The sequence below is a fragment of the Pleurodeles waltl genome, chromosome 11 (genome assembly GCF_031143425.1).
Source record: "Pleurodeles waltl isolate 20211129_DDA chromosome 11, aPleWal1.hap1.20221129, whole genome shotgun sequence".
In the NCBI taxonomy this organism is placed as follows: Eukaryota; Metazoa; Chordata; class Amphibia; order Caudata; family Salamandridae; genus Pleurodeles; species Pleurodeles waltl.
The window spans coordinates 79996160-80013004 of NC_090450.1; the positions used below are offsets into that span (position 1 = coordinate 79996160).

The following is a 16845-nucleotide window of genomic DNA, read 5'->3' on the forward strand; positions in this document are numbered from 1 at the left end:
GTCTGCAGAATACAAGGGTGAAACACGTTGAGTGATTATTTTCGATTTTGAAATATAAGTAAAGGTAAAGAATTTGAAAAAAAATCTTTCCTTGTATTATTTGGCCTTAATGGACGTATACCAGTTTGAGTGCAACACGAAGCGTACCTTTGATCAGTCATACATCTCTATAACGCAGGCAAACATCTTAAACAGAGAGATAAACAACAGGTTCTGTATATTGGGTAACGAGAGAACATTTGACTAGGTGAAATAAAGTCAGAGGGAGTCCGTCTGAAAAAAATATCCTTGATGAGCTGGGAGAGAAATTTCTTAGCCGCACGTGGGTGAGATCTGAACACTTTACCTGCCCAGTGCAGCAGAGATTGACTTGGTGAAAAAAGCAGTGACATGGAGTCAGAAGAATGGATAAAGAGAGCAGCTTTTATAAGTCCAGGTGCACTGCTCAGTGGAAGGGATTTTCCCACTGCCAGAGCTAGAAGCGAGTTCACTGTCAGGAAAACCAATGTCCCTGATCCCTAAAAAGTCAGGAGATGCTAAAGGTGACTGCATGGGTCAGCTACCAATGTCTGTTCAATATCCCATTACTGCCAACCTTTAAATGAGGTCATATATTTCTATTTGTCACATAATCTCTAAGATCTTTGGTTACATAAAACAATATTCACTTGAAACCTTAATATCAATATGTGCTTTTCTTATGTTAAACTGATTTCAAGTTCTCCCACCCTTTATAATGTTAATAACTGGGAAGAAACTGCCACGCCTTTCTACATTATGTCATTTTCTCTCAAATAATTCATTATAAGATAGATATCATGCTGATACAAAGTAAACATATTAGTGAGTGAAGATGCATGTGCTACAAAAAGAATTGGGATGAAGGTTTACATGAATGAAGGGTGACTGCCTCCTTCTAGGTCATTATTGACATTGTTTTTACTTCTGGACGTTTGTGTAATAGCCTAATGCATTTTGGGTGTTGCAGTCTTGCATTGCTTCCACTCAACTAATTAGACTAACAGACCTGAAATCAATAATTTGTAGGTAAACAGTTCATGATATTGAATGTTAAGACCCAGAGTCATTTGTTAACCCTAAATTAATAGAATGTATGTTTAATGTTTTCATTTTTTAAATCAAAATCAGAAATGAATCAGCCTGTTCTGGGGGGTATTTCACACTACAAATAACAAAACAAATGTGTCTTATCTTCCGCCCATCCCACCCCCACATTGGTGTATGAGTTGTGGCATTATTAGTGCTGAGGTTCATATAGGAATATTGTGTTCAGAACTTCAAATACTTCGAACACAAGTGTTCCAGACCAGGTAAAGGTCTTGACAGGTTCTAATACATAGAAGCTATTGCTCATTTACATGGTGACAACAGCTTTCTCCTCTGCATGCCCTTAGAGACTTAGACATCAATTCAATTATTGATTGTTTGTAACCAGCAAACGATTGTCACTTAGTAGAAATAGGCCTGATCTTCAGGTCCATAATTGGCTCTCTACAGCTACTAATGTTTAGGACAGTAGTGGAAAGGGCAATAAAAAGGACAATTTTCCAAAGAGTCCAGATTATGTCTTGCAGGAGTGGAAATCCTTACACTGTTTATGTCCATTTTACACTGATATCTCCCACCCCCTACTCCGGAGAAGGAAAATCATGACAGCCAACACACTAGAAAATGCACCTTACAGAGGACAAAATAACCACAGAAATCACACAAGTCTTTTCCCAAACATACTTAGAAAAGAAGCAGAAAACGAATTCAACTAGTCACATATAATCTTCCTCACATGTCCACAACCGAGGGCCCACACCAGAAAAAGAAGTAGCCACTGCCCATCACAAGGACCACTGGAATGATGACATTATGTAGCCCGGATGTTTCCCTTCGAACTGAGTTTAATTTGTAACAAAATAAGTGCCAGGGGCCTTGTCACGAGCCACTGCAGCTTGCATCACCCATTGCCACTGCCAGTGCTACCAATGACAGTACCAACACAACTACTAACCATCACCCTCTTACAAATGTGCCAATTTAAACTGATTGAAACCCCCCCCCCCTCCCCCCCCCCCCTCCCCCCAAAAAAAAGCTATAAGAATGGCTTGGGCGAAATTTATTATTTCTTTTTAATAATTAAACCAAATGTGAGTGGCTCATTTGTAAATTACACAAACAGTGCCACCATGTGGCAGCTGTCATAAGTGGTGGGGTTGACGATTAAGTGCCGGTGCCGGGCACAGGAATCCACGGCTCAAATTAAGAACTGCCTACATATCAATTTACCATATTTGCCAGATATTCTCCTTCTGCTGCATAATCTGCAGACTTTACAATAAAAAGTGGTTTCTAGCTTAAACCCATCAAATGTTACTATAAAAACTGGCCTCCACGTTGTGCCAACCACCCTTTGTTAAGGTTAGCATGTCACCTTTTAGCTCCCGAGTTCTGTATTCAAGTGTTAAACTGATAGTAATGAGATGAAAAGTTTCCCCATGTAGTAGTTCTGTGTGCTAACCCGACAAGATAGCGAAATAATATTACTACTGAATGTGCTGCATTCGCTCAATGCTTTGGCTAAATCACAAATAAAATAACTTGTTTCTTATGTATCGCTTTCTTTTGCTCTTCTGCTGTTTCCAAGCACAGCACCAATGTAATTGTACTCATCTTATCAACCTTAGAAGGATGGAAGTCTGAATCCGCGTTCTGGTATTCAAACTCAATCCATAATTCACTGCATGTATCAGCTGTGAGTGTTCAATCGACTGACCCGTCTTACCACCTATACTCTGAATCTATGGGGTTTTCTTTAGTTACATCGACTTTAAAGAGGTTTGTAATTTTTTCCCAGGCGTAATGTTTCGTTGTCGACCTGCAGGAGCTTAAAAGATGTGAAACAAATAATTCAAGGCAAACATCCTAGTGATGCTGTTCACTTTTGCTGATGAACATTCGGTAAAAGTAACATTATTCTAAGCTGTTTAATTGCATTAATAAGAAGCCAAACTTTGTTTTAAAGTATTTCAAATCAATCTATCACAGAATCACCAGTGCGGGAGCATTACTACAATACAACCTACCACATGAACACACGTGGCCCAGTTTGGTATAGCTTTGAATTAACCATCCAGTGTCAGACTTTTCATGCCGTCTTAGGTCAGGTCACTGATTGTGCACAGACACACTCATCCAAATTCTAAAGCTGTGACATCTAATATTCAGGGATAGTGATGTGTGTTTCCAATATTGTAACACATCAGCTACTCACTAATATTACAGCAAACAATCTCGGAGAAGCCCTCCCATTTCTCACATGTGAAGTCCTGTTTTGATGTAAAAGAAACCTTTTTATGGATGTTGCATGAAACATAAATACAACATTTATCTGCAAAGTAATAGACTCGCACATCACCCACATTAAAAAATGAATTTAAGGGACAGAGTGTTTAAAACAATCTGTTTAAGAATGAGTCGAGGGCATCAGGCAAGACTTTCTGCAGAGAAGAGCTGGCTCTATCAGGGCCCCCCTGAAAGGCTGGGGCCCTGGGCCAGAGCCGCCTTTGCCCATGCCTTAAACATCTCTCTGTGCACACTTTATCTACAGCTGCGTCAACATTAAATACCTTCACTTAAAGATTCTGTATAAGTCTTCCCAGGGGCTGCGGGGGCCTTTGTTACACCACTGAGTCTTTCTGGACAGTACACTGTAATATACCAAGAGCTATAGCAACAAGACTTAACATTGTTCACCCAGGTGACTTACCTATCAGTAAATGTCCTCCTAAATTTTACTCACCTCGACTCTTTACCCTCTGATTTTACTTTTGTACACTGTAAGGTAAGCGCCAAAAGAATCTCTTCTGCCTCTTCGTCTTTCTACTTAAACAGATGTCGCGATGATTGTAGATGGATGAGCTTCCTCTCACATCCCTCAGCCTCGATATTTGGGGAGGTATCTAGAAGAGAGGAGAAAACATCTGTTCTCCTGCTGAGAGCAGACGCTTTTTGCATTCAGGGCACATAGCTAGGTGAGAGCAGAAGCTTCCGCTGCCCCCTGAGGTTTGCATTCAGGACACATAGCTAGGTGAGAGCAGACGCTTCTGCTGCCCCCTGGGGTTTGCATTCAGGAGACATATCTAGGTGAGGGCAGAAGCTTCTGCTGCCCCCTAGTGATAGCATTCAGGACACATATCTAGGTGAGAGAAGAAGCTTCTGCTGCCCCCTGAGGTTTGCATTCAGGAGACATATCTAGGTTAGAGAAGAAGCTTCGGCTGCCCCCTGGTGTTTGCATTCAGGACACATATGTAGGTGAAAGCAGAAGCTTCGGCTGCCCCCAGGGGTTTGCATTCAGGACACATATCTATATGAGAGCAGAATCTTCCACTGCCCCCTGGGGCTTGTAATATGCACACACAGCTAGATGAGAGCAGAAAATGTCTCATCTTTTCCTGCCCTCTGTTGTTTCTTTATTGGACGGATATATAGATGAGAGTGGAACACATCTCTTCTTCTGCGGCCGCCCCTGGTGTTTGTATTTTGCACAAATACCTTGATTAGAGCTGAAAACATTTACTCGCGCCTGGTGTTTCTCTTTTGGACAGCTTTAAAGATGAAACCAGAAAACATCTTGTGCTCTCTGTTGTCCAGATGAGTGTAGAGAACACACGTTTTGTTCTGCTGTCCCCATGTTTGTATTTTGAATAGTCATCAAGATGGGAGTAGAGAGAACCTCTAGTCCCAGTATGCTCAAAGGATTTCTCATTGAGTCAGACTTTATTCGACTCTGGTCCTTTTTTACGTTTACACACAGCTTACAAAACCTTAAAGACATATAGATAAAAACATACAATTATCACTCAATCAAATAATATCCACACCAAACATAAACTATAAACTACAAGAAAACTGACTTTGCTCATTTAACGCCCCTAGCATTGACATCCATCCACAATCTCTGCACATCTTAGCACTGCAAACACAGAGCCATCTTCCAGGGCCCCAGGTTAGATATCCACTGGAACACCCCAGCAGGGACTTCTGGGGCCCAACCTTACATGGTCCATTGGAGGCACAACAAGACTCCCTACAGTCGATTGCAAAGCATAACAATTTACAAGCATACTTTGGGAAGGAAGATTTTTCTTACAAAGATTTCAAACCAGCATCAATAGAACATTCATTCACCTGTGCTCGAGGGAACCACCACTTCCCACTGGGCAAAAGACAGCTCAGGATATATTTTAAAGTGTGGCCTTAACATCAGATGCCCTGCAACATTTTTCATTTAGCCAATGTCAGCCCCCAAATTTCTTAAATCACTTGAGCCGATCCTCTTTTATACAGAACATTAACAAATCAGGCGTGGTCTTTGTAACCTGTATCTGCCAATTTAAAAGACTTACATTGCCTGACCCCAGCCTGGTATCAGACAGCCTCATAAGGGATTTAACCGTTAAACCAAGGGTCCACCTAATAGTGGGTTCTCAAGTCCATTGAAGCCACAATTGCAACCAGGGAACCAACAGTCACTCCAAGCACAAGAACAGGAAGAACCTTAGCTATGTATGCTTTCTTATAATAGAGGGCAGAACATATCCTGTACTTAGTATTGAACACTTGGAGAACTCCAGCCAGTGGATTAATGGCTCTCTTCTTGTCCAGCATAGGTCTCCATGACAATATATCAACAAAGAGCAAACCCCAATAATTGTTCTTGAGACTGTCTCTAATTAGATTGTTCCCAAAAATCAACCTGGAGCAAAACCAACCCAGGTTAAATGAGAGGTTATATTGCTTAGACTACATCGCTGGGTAGATGATACTGTTTTAAGCCCAACAAGGATGTTATCCAAAAACACTGTATCACCCGCAAATAAAAATGCAGAAGCTTGCTCACTGCCAAATTGAGGGAGAAAGATTTATGAATCACAATTCTTTACTAACTCTCAATTTTGTGTGTAACAGGCAACACTAACATGATAACGATAATGGAAATCCAAAAACTGTGACTTCTGTTGAATATTATGTACACTGTGTAGGTGAGCTATAAAGTAAATGCATGTATACCTATAATACTAATCTTTATTTATTTGTTTTGTGTTCGGGTTGAAAGAAAATCATCAAGCCTACAAAAAAGTATGCATTATATACAGTTATACAATACTTAGACAGTGATTAAAAACCTATACAATTCATATATAAACTTACAAACAATCCTGTTCTTGAACCTTAAATATTGAATGCATAATTATATTGCTGGGTAGCCTTAACTGCCGTTGGTACTTCTTGGGAAGACCCCCAAGTGCCTGCGTCTCATGTGCTCTGCAGACAGCAAGAAACAAGATATTGCAAACACTTAGAGCCACTTTTGTCTGATATACATCCGAAAAGAAAGAAGATAAACACTGAGGCCCATATTGCCACAGGCCAAATGGGAAACCCTTGGAAAGGCTGTTTCCTTTGGACTATTTGTGATAGAAATGCTAAAGGAAGGATACCTAGCATAAAACTAAAACATATTGCTTCCACTATTGTTGGTTCAAATGGGGTATAAACAACTAACAAATTTAATTGCAGATTTTAAATCCAAAAAAGCCTCAATGAGGCCTTCCTGAGGCAATGAGCTAAGAGTTCCCAGTCCCCCTATGGAAAGCATTTGTACAATTAGATGTGATTCATTTTGGCTGAATCCAAATTTCAGACATACCAAATGTTTCCAGCAGGGTATGAAAGTGGCGAAAACACAGCAGTGGTGCTGCAACAATCTTCAGGTGGGGCGCTGCGACCAATGTTACATCACTGAAGTCATAGGGACTGTGAAGAATTCAAGCATCGAACAATGAACTAGTGAAGCAAATAAGCCAAACACATTCAGCAGGAGAGTGGTATGGATGTGGTATGTAGTTTTGTGGTGCATTATGGAGCAAACTTTTAAAAAGAAATTATTAAAACATGGTATGGTAGCATTCTTTCATGTACAGACATCATACATTCGATTAAAACGGCAACTAAAGTTGCAGAGACACAAAGCTTTACAGATAAAACTATACAGCACAAAAATAATAATCTGTAAAAACTGGGTTTCAATATCTATCGTTTGCATATCACCTAATAAAGTCTAACCTCTGATATATTTTGAAATGTTTGTGCAGTTCATTTACTGGGACTTAAATGTTGTTTTGTTTTAGAAAAATAATAACAGTCTACAACCTTTCTTTCACACTTCCAATACCCTAGCAAGATTGTCACATAGTTCACTTTACAAATTCTTCTCATTGTACAGTCACAGAAAGGAAAAGTAAACACCGATCTCCTTGTTTAAAGAATAAGCAGCAATCTGCTAGAAGAAATAGTCTGACATTTGACCTCTGTCTTTGAAAGTAAAGCAAATGTGACAAGCTCCAAACAAAATGTATTTATTTTATTTATGTTTAATTGTTCCGTCAGCTTCTCAACTCCAGTGCGGATATTTTGGGGGCCCTGCAACAACCATCCACCAGCATCCCCACTTCCAGTGTCTATGGTTTTTGAATTGACCATAAGCAGAATCTCAAAGAAAGGATTTTTGTAGGGTCCAGTGCAACATCAAATAAAATGCAAAACCCTCAGAAAATGGTATGAGGGTCGCTAGGTAGGTTCTCCATACTTCTAAGAGCCAGATCTAGTTGAACTGGAACTGCGGGCAAGGCAATTTCAGGAGGGATTTTTTTTAAATTGCTACTCTGTAGCAACTAATTTCCTCACAGTTGAATAACCCCAGATCTCTGAACCTAATGTAGTTCTAATATGGGAAAAATAGCACATGATTTCAATCTGTTTGCATAGTTGGCCCAAGCAGTGACTCTCTGGAGTACAATCAGTGGAGTTTTTGGCAATCAAAGAGGTAGTCTATCCCTCTGTTAATGAATAATGTAAAAAATGCTACTGTTACTCTACACCCTGACAAGCCACTTTTCTCTTTCATCTATATTTTTGGTGTTATATTTTGCACTAAAAATGAGTGCAAAAAACACACTTGCGCCAAAAACAGCAGCCACTCATGTTATAGTCATGCGTGTTGTACCAGTACGCTTGCTTAATATTTTTGCCACAAATGGTGCCTAGTTACTTGACATGGCAAAACAGTGTCATTTCGAGAATTTCAGGTAATAAGCATAATGCTAAATTACCAAAATTACATAATATTACGCCAGAAGACCTGGCCATCATCACGCCTCCCTCTTACCATTACTTATGTATCAATCATACGATTTCATTGTTGAACATAAAGTAAAATATCATGAATATTCCTGACCCATCCCTCTTTTCTACGAGGAGGACGTGCATTTGTGTCGGAAGGAGATGTGCCGCTACAGACGCGTGAGATGCGGGATGTGAAAATAATGGTTAAATGCAGGGCCACTGAGGGCCAACTTCATGAGAGGACCTGATAAGTTGGTACCTCACCTGTCCCATCTGTTAAATCCACATAGAGACTTCATGGCTCACAGGGGATGCTAAAATCCCACCTACAATTGAGATGTGAGAATGGGAGTCCTCCATCAGTAAGTTATCTAATACACTCAACCTGGTAGATTTCTCATCATTCATACTGCTCCTAAAATTAAACATTAAATAAAGCTATAGTCGACCCAGTGGAAAATGACTAATCATTTGGAAAAGTTTTTTTCATGTTTTTAATATTTCTTTTTTGTAGTAAGTGTTATTATGTTAAATTGTCTTTGTTGGGGGAACAGCACTTCAAGAAGCTGTTTAAACAGTAAAAACAGACACATGGGAACTCTTCACAATAATGGAAAAGGAGGTTATGCATTTGTAATTGCACTGTTGTCAGACAAAGGGCCTGAAAGCCAACCTGGGACTTACGTAGGCAATCAAATGCACATAGCATGCTTTATGCAAATGAGTGATAACAGCTGTGGTGTCAGCGGGGACTGTGTGTGCACACCCAAAGCGCAGTCTTTGGCTGAACACCTCAGTGGTCACGTGGTTGGTCATCAGTGACACTAAACCAATTAACAGAAACCATGGGCCGTACAAGAGCTAGAATGTCTGAAATCCTTAACTTCGTCAGCCAAGGGCTGTTTTTTAATTAAATTATATGCTAGAAGTACTAGCTTTTCCAAATCTGCCAGGTTCTCAATTTATATTCCAGCAGAAGTCTGGTGGCAGGAACTTGGGTGCTGCCGGATAGACTGAATTTTATCAGCGGCTAGAGGCAGAATGTGGTTTCTAGGAACTCCAAAGGGATTTTCCTCTAACGGGATCTGTACAGAAACAAACTTGTAGCATCCCCAGGAATCCAATGAACCAGTGGGACCTGAACAAATTGTGAATAGGGACTGCTATTTGTATAGAATTCATGTGTGTGGGATAAAGCTTTGAATGTTGCAATATGCTTGATAATCAAATGTACGTTTCAGATGTAAAATGGTCCCTCATGCATTGCAATGCAACCACTCTCCAGAAGGCAGAATGATGCTCCAGAAAGAAAACAGTGCGAGTGGCGGAAGGTGGTTGGCACCGGCACTCGTTTTGGGTGACTGGGACTTATTTTTAAGGAGGTGGGCCTACGAGTACTTTGCAGCGGGGGGGCGCTCAAGTTGGTACACCACTGCCACCACCACTGGGTGTCTATAAATAACCTTTGACCTGTACCCTTTGTATGTGACAGCACAGGATTCAATGAGAGACATGAACCTGGAATGTCATTTTCTGTTGTAACATCTGCACAAAACTAAGGGCCATATTTATACTTTTTTAGTGCCGCAATTGGGTCATTTTTTGACGCAAAAGCGGCGCAAACATGCAAAATACAATTATATTTTGACAGTTTGCGCCACTTTTGCGTCAGAAAATGATACAAATGCTGCGCTAAAAAAGTAGAAATATGGGCCTAAATGCTGTGGAAAAACAGCTGCGAACTGGATTTTTCAAGCTCACTTCATGCTGAAACGGAGCATCAAGTGTAAAGCATTGGACAAGCTCCAATCTCACCCGATCAGACTCTCACATTCCTAACGTTTGCAGAAAGTGAGTTTTCTCTGAAATCATTCGGCACCCTGAAGACATTGAACGGTGACACTCAGCGCTTTACAACATTTTCAAATAAACAAATAAATCCCTGTATTATCTACACCAGTGGGACAAAACATACGTTTATTATTTCATCAACATCAGAAGGATGAAATGCTAAGCCAACTTGCTGTAATTCAAACACGTGACAGGCATTTTGCGCACAGATCTCCGCAGCAGAAGCATTCATTCCCAACTCCATCTTCAGTCTGTAACACATCAGCTTGACTGAAAGACAGCTCAGTGGAATAAAGCATCTGTTGCAAAGATCTATGTGCAACATTAATTTCGTAAGTTTGAGGGCGAGTGGGTGCCTCGAACTCCTTTTTTTAGGCTGATTAAAATGAGCAATAGTGTGTAATATTAACGCTTGATAATTACAGGGCTTTGAAAGCACAGTCAGTGGCAGTAAGTGCCGTGTACAAACAATTCATTAAATTAAGGTGATGCAAAAAAACTCAGATTAGAAGTTGTTATCCAACTCGTATGTATTTTATCAGTAGAGAATGAGCACTAAAAGCTCGAAGAATAATTGGTGAGCATCTTCCTGAAGTCTCAGGTCCTTATGTTTTTTGTCTCCCCTCATTGGTAACAATCTTCAGACCGCCCTTTTGATATTCATTTACTCAAGGGTCTATGCTGCATTTCATCTCCTCATCTTTCAGCAGCAGGTTACATCAAGTAGTCGACTTTATGTGGCAATTAAGGAACCGTAATAACGAATCCAGAATGAAGAAATGTGAATCTGAAAACACCTAGTGAATACTAATGAACAAATAGTATGTTAACGAAATGTAATTTTTCATATTTTTTAAAAACAGCAGTGTCAATAATTAAAACTGTGGATAGGTGCCAATTATTATGTGGTTGGGAAAGATATGGTCTTTATAGGCGATGGAAAAATTAACAATGGTAGCCCAATAAAAAATCCTTAACTTTTAGATGGTATGGTCCTCTTTATACACTTTTATTTCGAAGCAGGGAAGAAGGCTAATGGGGCCAGGTGATGTGTTACAGATACTTCCCAGATCAGGTGTGTATGACCCGAGCTCTTTGTCAAGTTCTGTAGAATCGATCTTGGCAAGGAATGACTGTGCACGGAATATCGATGCTATGAAGTTTGTCATACACTTATATCACGGTAAGAATATCGAGGGACAAAATATCGAAGGGTAAGAGCATATAAACGAAGTATAGATTCACTATTCTTAACTCCTGATATATGAACCTTAAATCCATATATGTGGATTTACGTATAGAAAATGTATACTAACATTTTAATATTTTGTCATTGCATATTGTGTATCTTGCTGTTCCATGAGCACACCGGAGAGAAAGAGGGGGTGAAGGGAGGGGCTAAATGTATAAGGAGGAGGCGGGGACATGGACGCTGAGAGTGGCGCGGGGGCCTTATGTAGAGCATACTGAAAACTGAATTAGGAAAGGATAAATACTACTTGGGGTTTGGGGTCGAAGAAACGCTGGATTTGATTGCAGGATATACCTTGATTATTATAACACAAAGTCTGTAAGTTGTAGCTGATACAATGTGTGTAGGTGTAGTGGGGATAAAGGTGTAAATTATGGTGTATAGGTGGCCTTGGGATTGATTTTATATTTCCATAGCTGGGGGTTCTTCGCTGTGATCAAACTCATATAACATCAAACACCTGTCATTTTGAATTAATTTTGCATTCCATATTATAGTTCTGCATTATAGAATTCACCCATTTGATAAATGTAAATGTATAATGGTCATTTTGGTCTGATACGTTTAGTTTTTCTTTTTAATGAAAAAATCCCCCACATAAATCATAAACTATATTTGTGAAAATGGACGATTACACTCTCCTATTTCCGAGTCGCTTTGAAAACATGGGACACAGTCAGACCAAAAAAGAGAAGACTTCCTAAAAACTTCAAAAAAATCAATCAACGTCACAGTTGTGCGGTGAAATATAAACAGACCTTTAAATATACATACTTTTACCAGCAGTGCGCTCCAGGTGGATGCACCATCCTAGAAAGCGATGGTAAGACGTCATTTCCCCTTCAGTGATGTGCACCAATGGAAATGGCCGGTTCCTGAGCAACTGCAGGCCGCATCTCGAGCACCAGCCTGCCATTGAGAACGACCCTAGTTGTGGCAAGTTCAAACAGAGGCGTCTTCTAGTCCTGCAGACTGACTGACTTAACCCTCTTAGACTCCTTCAAAGTTATTTTCAAACACTGTGCTGAGACCTCCGCGCAGCAATTGGATAAACCCTGATAGGCTTATGTCCTTGTGCAGGGATTCTGCGCAGGCGCGCACCCCACAGCGTTTATAAAGATTGACACAGCTTTCTCTATCACAACCAGTGGTCGAAGTGGATGTGATCTGAGGGGCATGACGTTTCCATTGTTTTTTTTTATTTAAAGAAAATAGTTCCCCTACTTTTTGTGAAAACGCAAGCACCCTGAGATGGGTAATTTTAAGTGTTGAAATGCTTCAGCATAAGTGAGGCAGGGAGTATCCTGTGCTGTGAAACCGAGGGAGGGGCAGACATCTAAAACAAGCCTTTTTGACAAGGTGCCTGCTTCCCTGAAAGGAATGTAAATGTGTGAAACTGGTCAAATCTGCAAATGTGAAGGGTGATTGGAGGCCGGTATTGGCTTTAAATGAGGATATCACTTGTGAGTGGTATTGAAAGGGAGTTATCAGCTGTGAATTGTGTTCTGTTAAAGGACAGTTATAAATTATTAAAAAAATTGTACAACATACAGTCCGGATGTTACTGAATTTTATATTTTGGAAAATCTTTTTTATCTTAAACATTTTTGCTCATTTGTAGCAACTTATCTTATACTGTGTGCAGTGCAAATTTAAAATAATGACTTACATATTCGCAATGCATTGTTTCACAGATTGGGAACTCGTAGCACTGGACATCCGCAAGCTACTAGTCTCCTCTGCACCAATCAGGATTCAATTCTTTGGGTCCCTGGTTACACACACACAGACCTCTGCAGTGGATTAACTGATTGCAGTTTCATAATGTACAACAGTGCATTTCCCACTGATTTACTTAACTTGCATTTGTATTTCATTAAAGCTGTGTGTTATTTTATATGTTTTTAGTTAAAAGTGAAAGACCAAAAAACATTACAGAATATTTTGTTTTTTTAGCCACACCTTTGACCCCGCCCTCATGCTCACTCACAGCACCCCGACTACGCACAGCATCACAGTTCCCATACTTTGTTTTATTTCACTCAGACTGCTGATCACTGAAATATGAATTCTCAGAAATAATGTTTTTATTAGATACATACCTGACAGAGGACCTGAAAAACAGTATATTATAGGAGTATCATAAACTGGGGCCTGCAATCCCATTTGTAAACTCCCACCCCTAATTTCCTTCTTACAGGCAACATGTGACCTCTATAGCTGTTCAACTGTAATAAGTTATTATAGCTGAGTTCTGATATCCCAATGCCTGCTGCCAAAACCAAAATCCAAGGTGAAAGGCAGGTCACAGAGCATAACAAGCATTTGCAATGCAACGGGTCTCGCGTTTGCTCGTGTTAGAGCCGATAGCGTTGTAAACTCCTAACTGGACTTTTCACTCGTCATGAAACCTATCGGCAAAAGTGTAATTATGTACGTAACCGGAAAAAGTGCAATTAAGTGTGTAACAGGGTCGATATTATGTAAAGCGCTCGACTTCAGCCAAGCGAGATCACGCTGGCAAAATAGAGAAAAAGTAGTCCACGAACCGGACCGAAAACTGCAAGCCTCGTATGTTTTCTGCACTTGGTCGATGCACTCGAGGAGGGCTATCCACCGGAAAAGGCATGACGTAGGCGTGTCTTCCACTAATGAAATCAAGCAGATTCTAACAGGCAAGCCCACGACCCAATGAAAGACACTGACGTGACGTGAACGGGGCTCCGAGCCCTTTTTAATTCCTAAAGCGTCTTGCTCAGTGAAACGCATGCGCAAGCGCATGCGACGCAAGCTCGACCCTAAAAAGGAAACTGACTTTTCCTTCTCCTGACATCGTTTTCTAAAAATAAAAAGTGATCAACAGAGAAGATATGTTTAGGTCAACATGTTTAGTTTTTCCATGATATAGGTAATTGTAGCAAAGAGAGAATCCCTGTATATTTCTACACAATCTGAGCCTCAGCATATTTTAACCTAAACTACATTAAACTGATTCTAAAATCTTTTTTTCAAAAATACTAGCTGCTTCTTGGTGTGTTTAATTTCACAGTACATGCTCTACTTGTATTCTTCTTGTCTGCATTAGACATGAAATTGCAAGACACCAGGGATTAAGCAGTTTGTGGGAAGGGTCCCTGTGTGACCTGGTCTTATAAGGAATAAATCATTTCTGCCATATATTAAAATAACATTGCAAGTCACAATATAGGTTTTCTTCTAGATCTCTCCTGTGGCCTAGTTGACTGTTGGATTCTTAATAACAAATGTAGTCATCCTCATCTGTTTATCATCAATATTTTCAAGATCACAATGAAGTGGTGTAGCTATTCAGTCATGGGTAACACCGACATAGAGAGCCCTGAATAACCCTGCCCCATCCTTGGGAAAATTAAATGTGGACCACACAGAATTCAACTGTTGAATAGGCCACAGGAGAGAACACCTAGAAGACTCTAGCATCTATATTGTCTTACTTTATGTATTATTGTTAGAGAGATAAGAAATACAGTTTGTAGACATGCTTTGAAAAAAGTCACACTGGGGACGAAACACGTGTCGGCTGATGATCATGTACTTGGGAGGAAGCGCATAAACAAAATAAAGACAATGAAAATATGTCACATGAACTTGGACTTATGGACTGACTTTTCCGGTCCTCAAACAGTGCTATTTAAACAAATTGTTGGAGTGTTCCAGATATTGCTTTAGGATTTAGTGGTTTGTTATTCTTTGGAGTAACACCATCATTCCCATTACGTGGGGTAGCGGTGTAAACTGTGGTAGCACCAATCTTTGAACAAGTATTCTTTCTATAGACTTTCTACCCAGACTAGATGAGAACTGCGTGAAGTCTTTTGTTACTGTAACAGCTACCTATCTCTATTTAACATAACATTGCAAGTCGCATTGGAGGTCACGACCTTCTAAAGGAACTCGGTCTACGGCTTCTTTTGTCTCCATGGTCAGGGAACTTCTCTGTGACTTGCAATATTGTTACAATGAAACGCGGGTGTACTTTTTCCCATATATATTGTAAGATCCAGAACTGCTACATGTCTTGCAATATTATTTTAAGGCAACATTTCAGGAATTCCGTCACTTATACGTTTAATGTTGGCTGCTTCCACTGACTCCTCTTCATGCAATTTGCCATATTCATTTTTCTAGCTTATCTACTTTTTAGAAATTATTTTGCCCTCCTCAAATCAAACCAAAACTACTCCAGTTCATTCTGTTGTCACTTGAAATACCAGGATTTACCTTTGCATCCGTGATGATATTGACTGAGGTGGCCACTCGGATACTATTTCCTTGTGACAATTTAGAAAAATGTCACTGAGTGGAGATTATAGAATGTACACACAGGTTCCAGGTTTTTGTGTACTTTCTATTTCTGACACTCCCTTCTTCACTAGGGGTATCAAGTGCATTGCAATGGGTAGCAAATATTAATCCTGGCTACCACTAATTGACGTTAATCTGTTTTTAGGAGCACCAAATATAAATATGAGTTTGAACTTGGTGTGCAGGTGGTGGTAGAGCACTCCCCGTGGATAGTGATTGATTGTCTACAATTTCCATTTCAAAACAGTGAATTTTAGCATTATAAAATGGTTGTGGGATCAATTCCCATACTTTGGATTCTCCTTTAAAAAATGTTTTGGGGGTTGCACTTTTCCCCTGTCCTCTCTTTTCCCTTTGTCCTGCTGCCTTTCCAAAAACTTTATAAGGTCTTGTCAAAAGACAGCTTTATTGTTGTCTACAAAGCTTCTACTAATACATCAATTGGCCTCTCAAAATCAAACTGGCTTCATCCTTTGGTGTTTATTGCCCGCAAACATACACTATCTCTGTGAGGCATTTAACTACACTGAAGTAGAAAAGATGCTGTGTGCAATATGGCTTTTAGATGCTGAAAAGACATTTGCTCCATGAATTGGAAATTTGTAAAAAGAGTATTGGGAGAGATAGCGTTACCATAACAGTTCACCCAGCAACAAAACACTGTGTAGCAGAACTCATCTGCAGATCTATTATTAAACGGAACATCAGTAAGTCAAATAGAGATTAACAGAGAGGCATGGCATGGGTGCCTTTTGTTAACCCTCTTGTTCTCTCTCTTTGTAGAACCCCTGTCACGCTAAATGACATAAGAACACACAATATTAGCAAGCCCAAAATCAACCTTGCCAATAAAATCCTCCTATATGCTTATAGAGCTTGTGTACAACTATTGGATAATCCTAAAGTACCCAAAGAACTCACAAGCATTTCTGATCATTGGATTAGAATCGTGTAAGGGAAATTGATCAGATACTCCTTAAGGGTGGCATAATGCCATTCTTTGACAACCCAACAGAGGATTGGGATGGAAGAAAGGAGGGATTCTTCAAATATTTATAGATTCAAAGTTATTTTTCAGGATGTAGGAGGATTTCCATCAGTTTGTTTGTTTGCTGTGTATTTCGTCTCTCCTGGCAGTGGTTAAATCACACAACTATAACGTTTATTGTTATTAAAAATCGTCAAGAATCACACAAAGATCA

General features: G+C 39.9%; 1 protein-coding gene across 2 annotated transcripts in view; it reads right to left on the reverse strand.

The window, feature by feature from the left end:
- Positions 1 to 16845, reverse strand: part of MCF2L2 (MCF.2 cell line derived transforming sequence-like 2) — a 1607631-nt gene that overhangs the window by 1517321 nt on the left and 73465 nt on the right. The gene's annotated exons all lie outside the window — the stretch shown is intronic.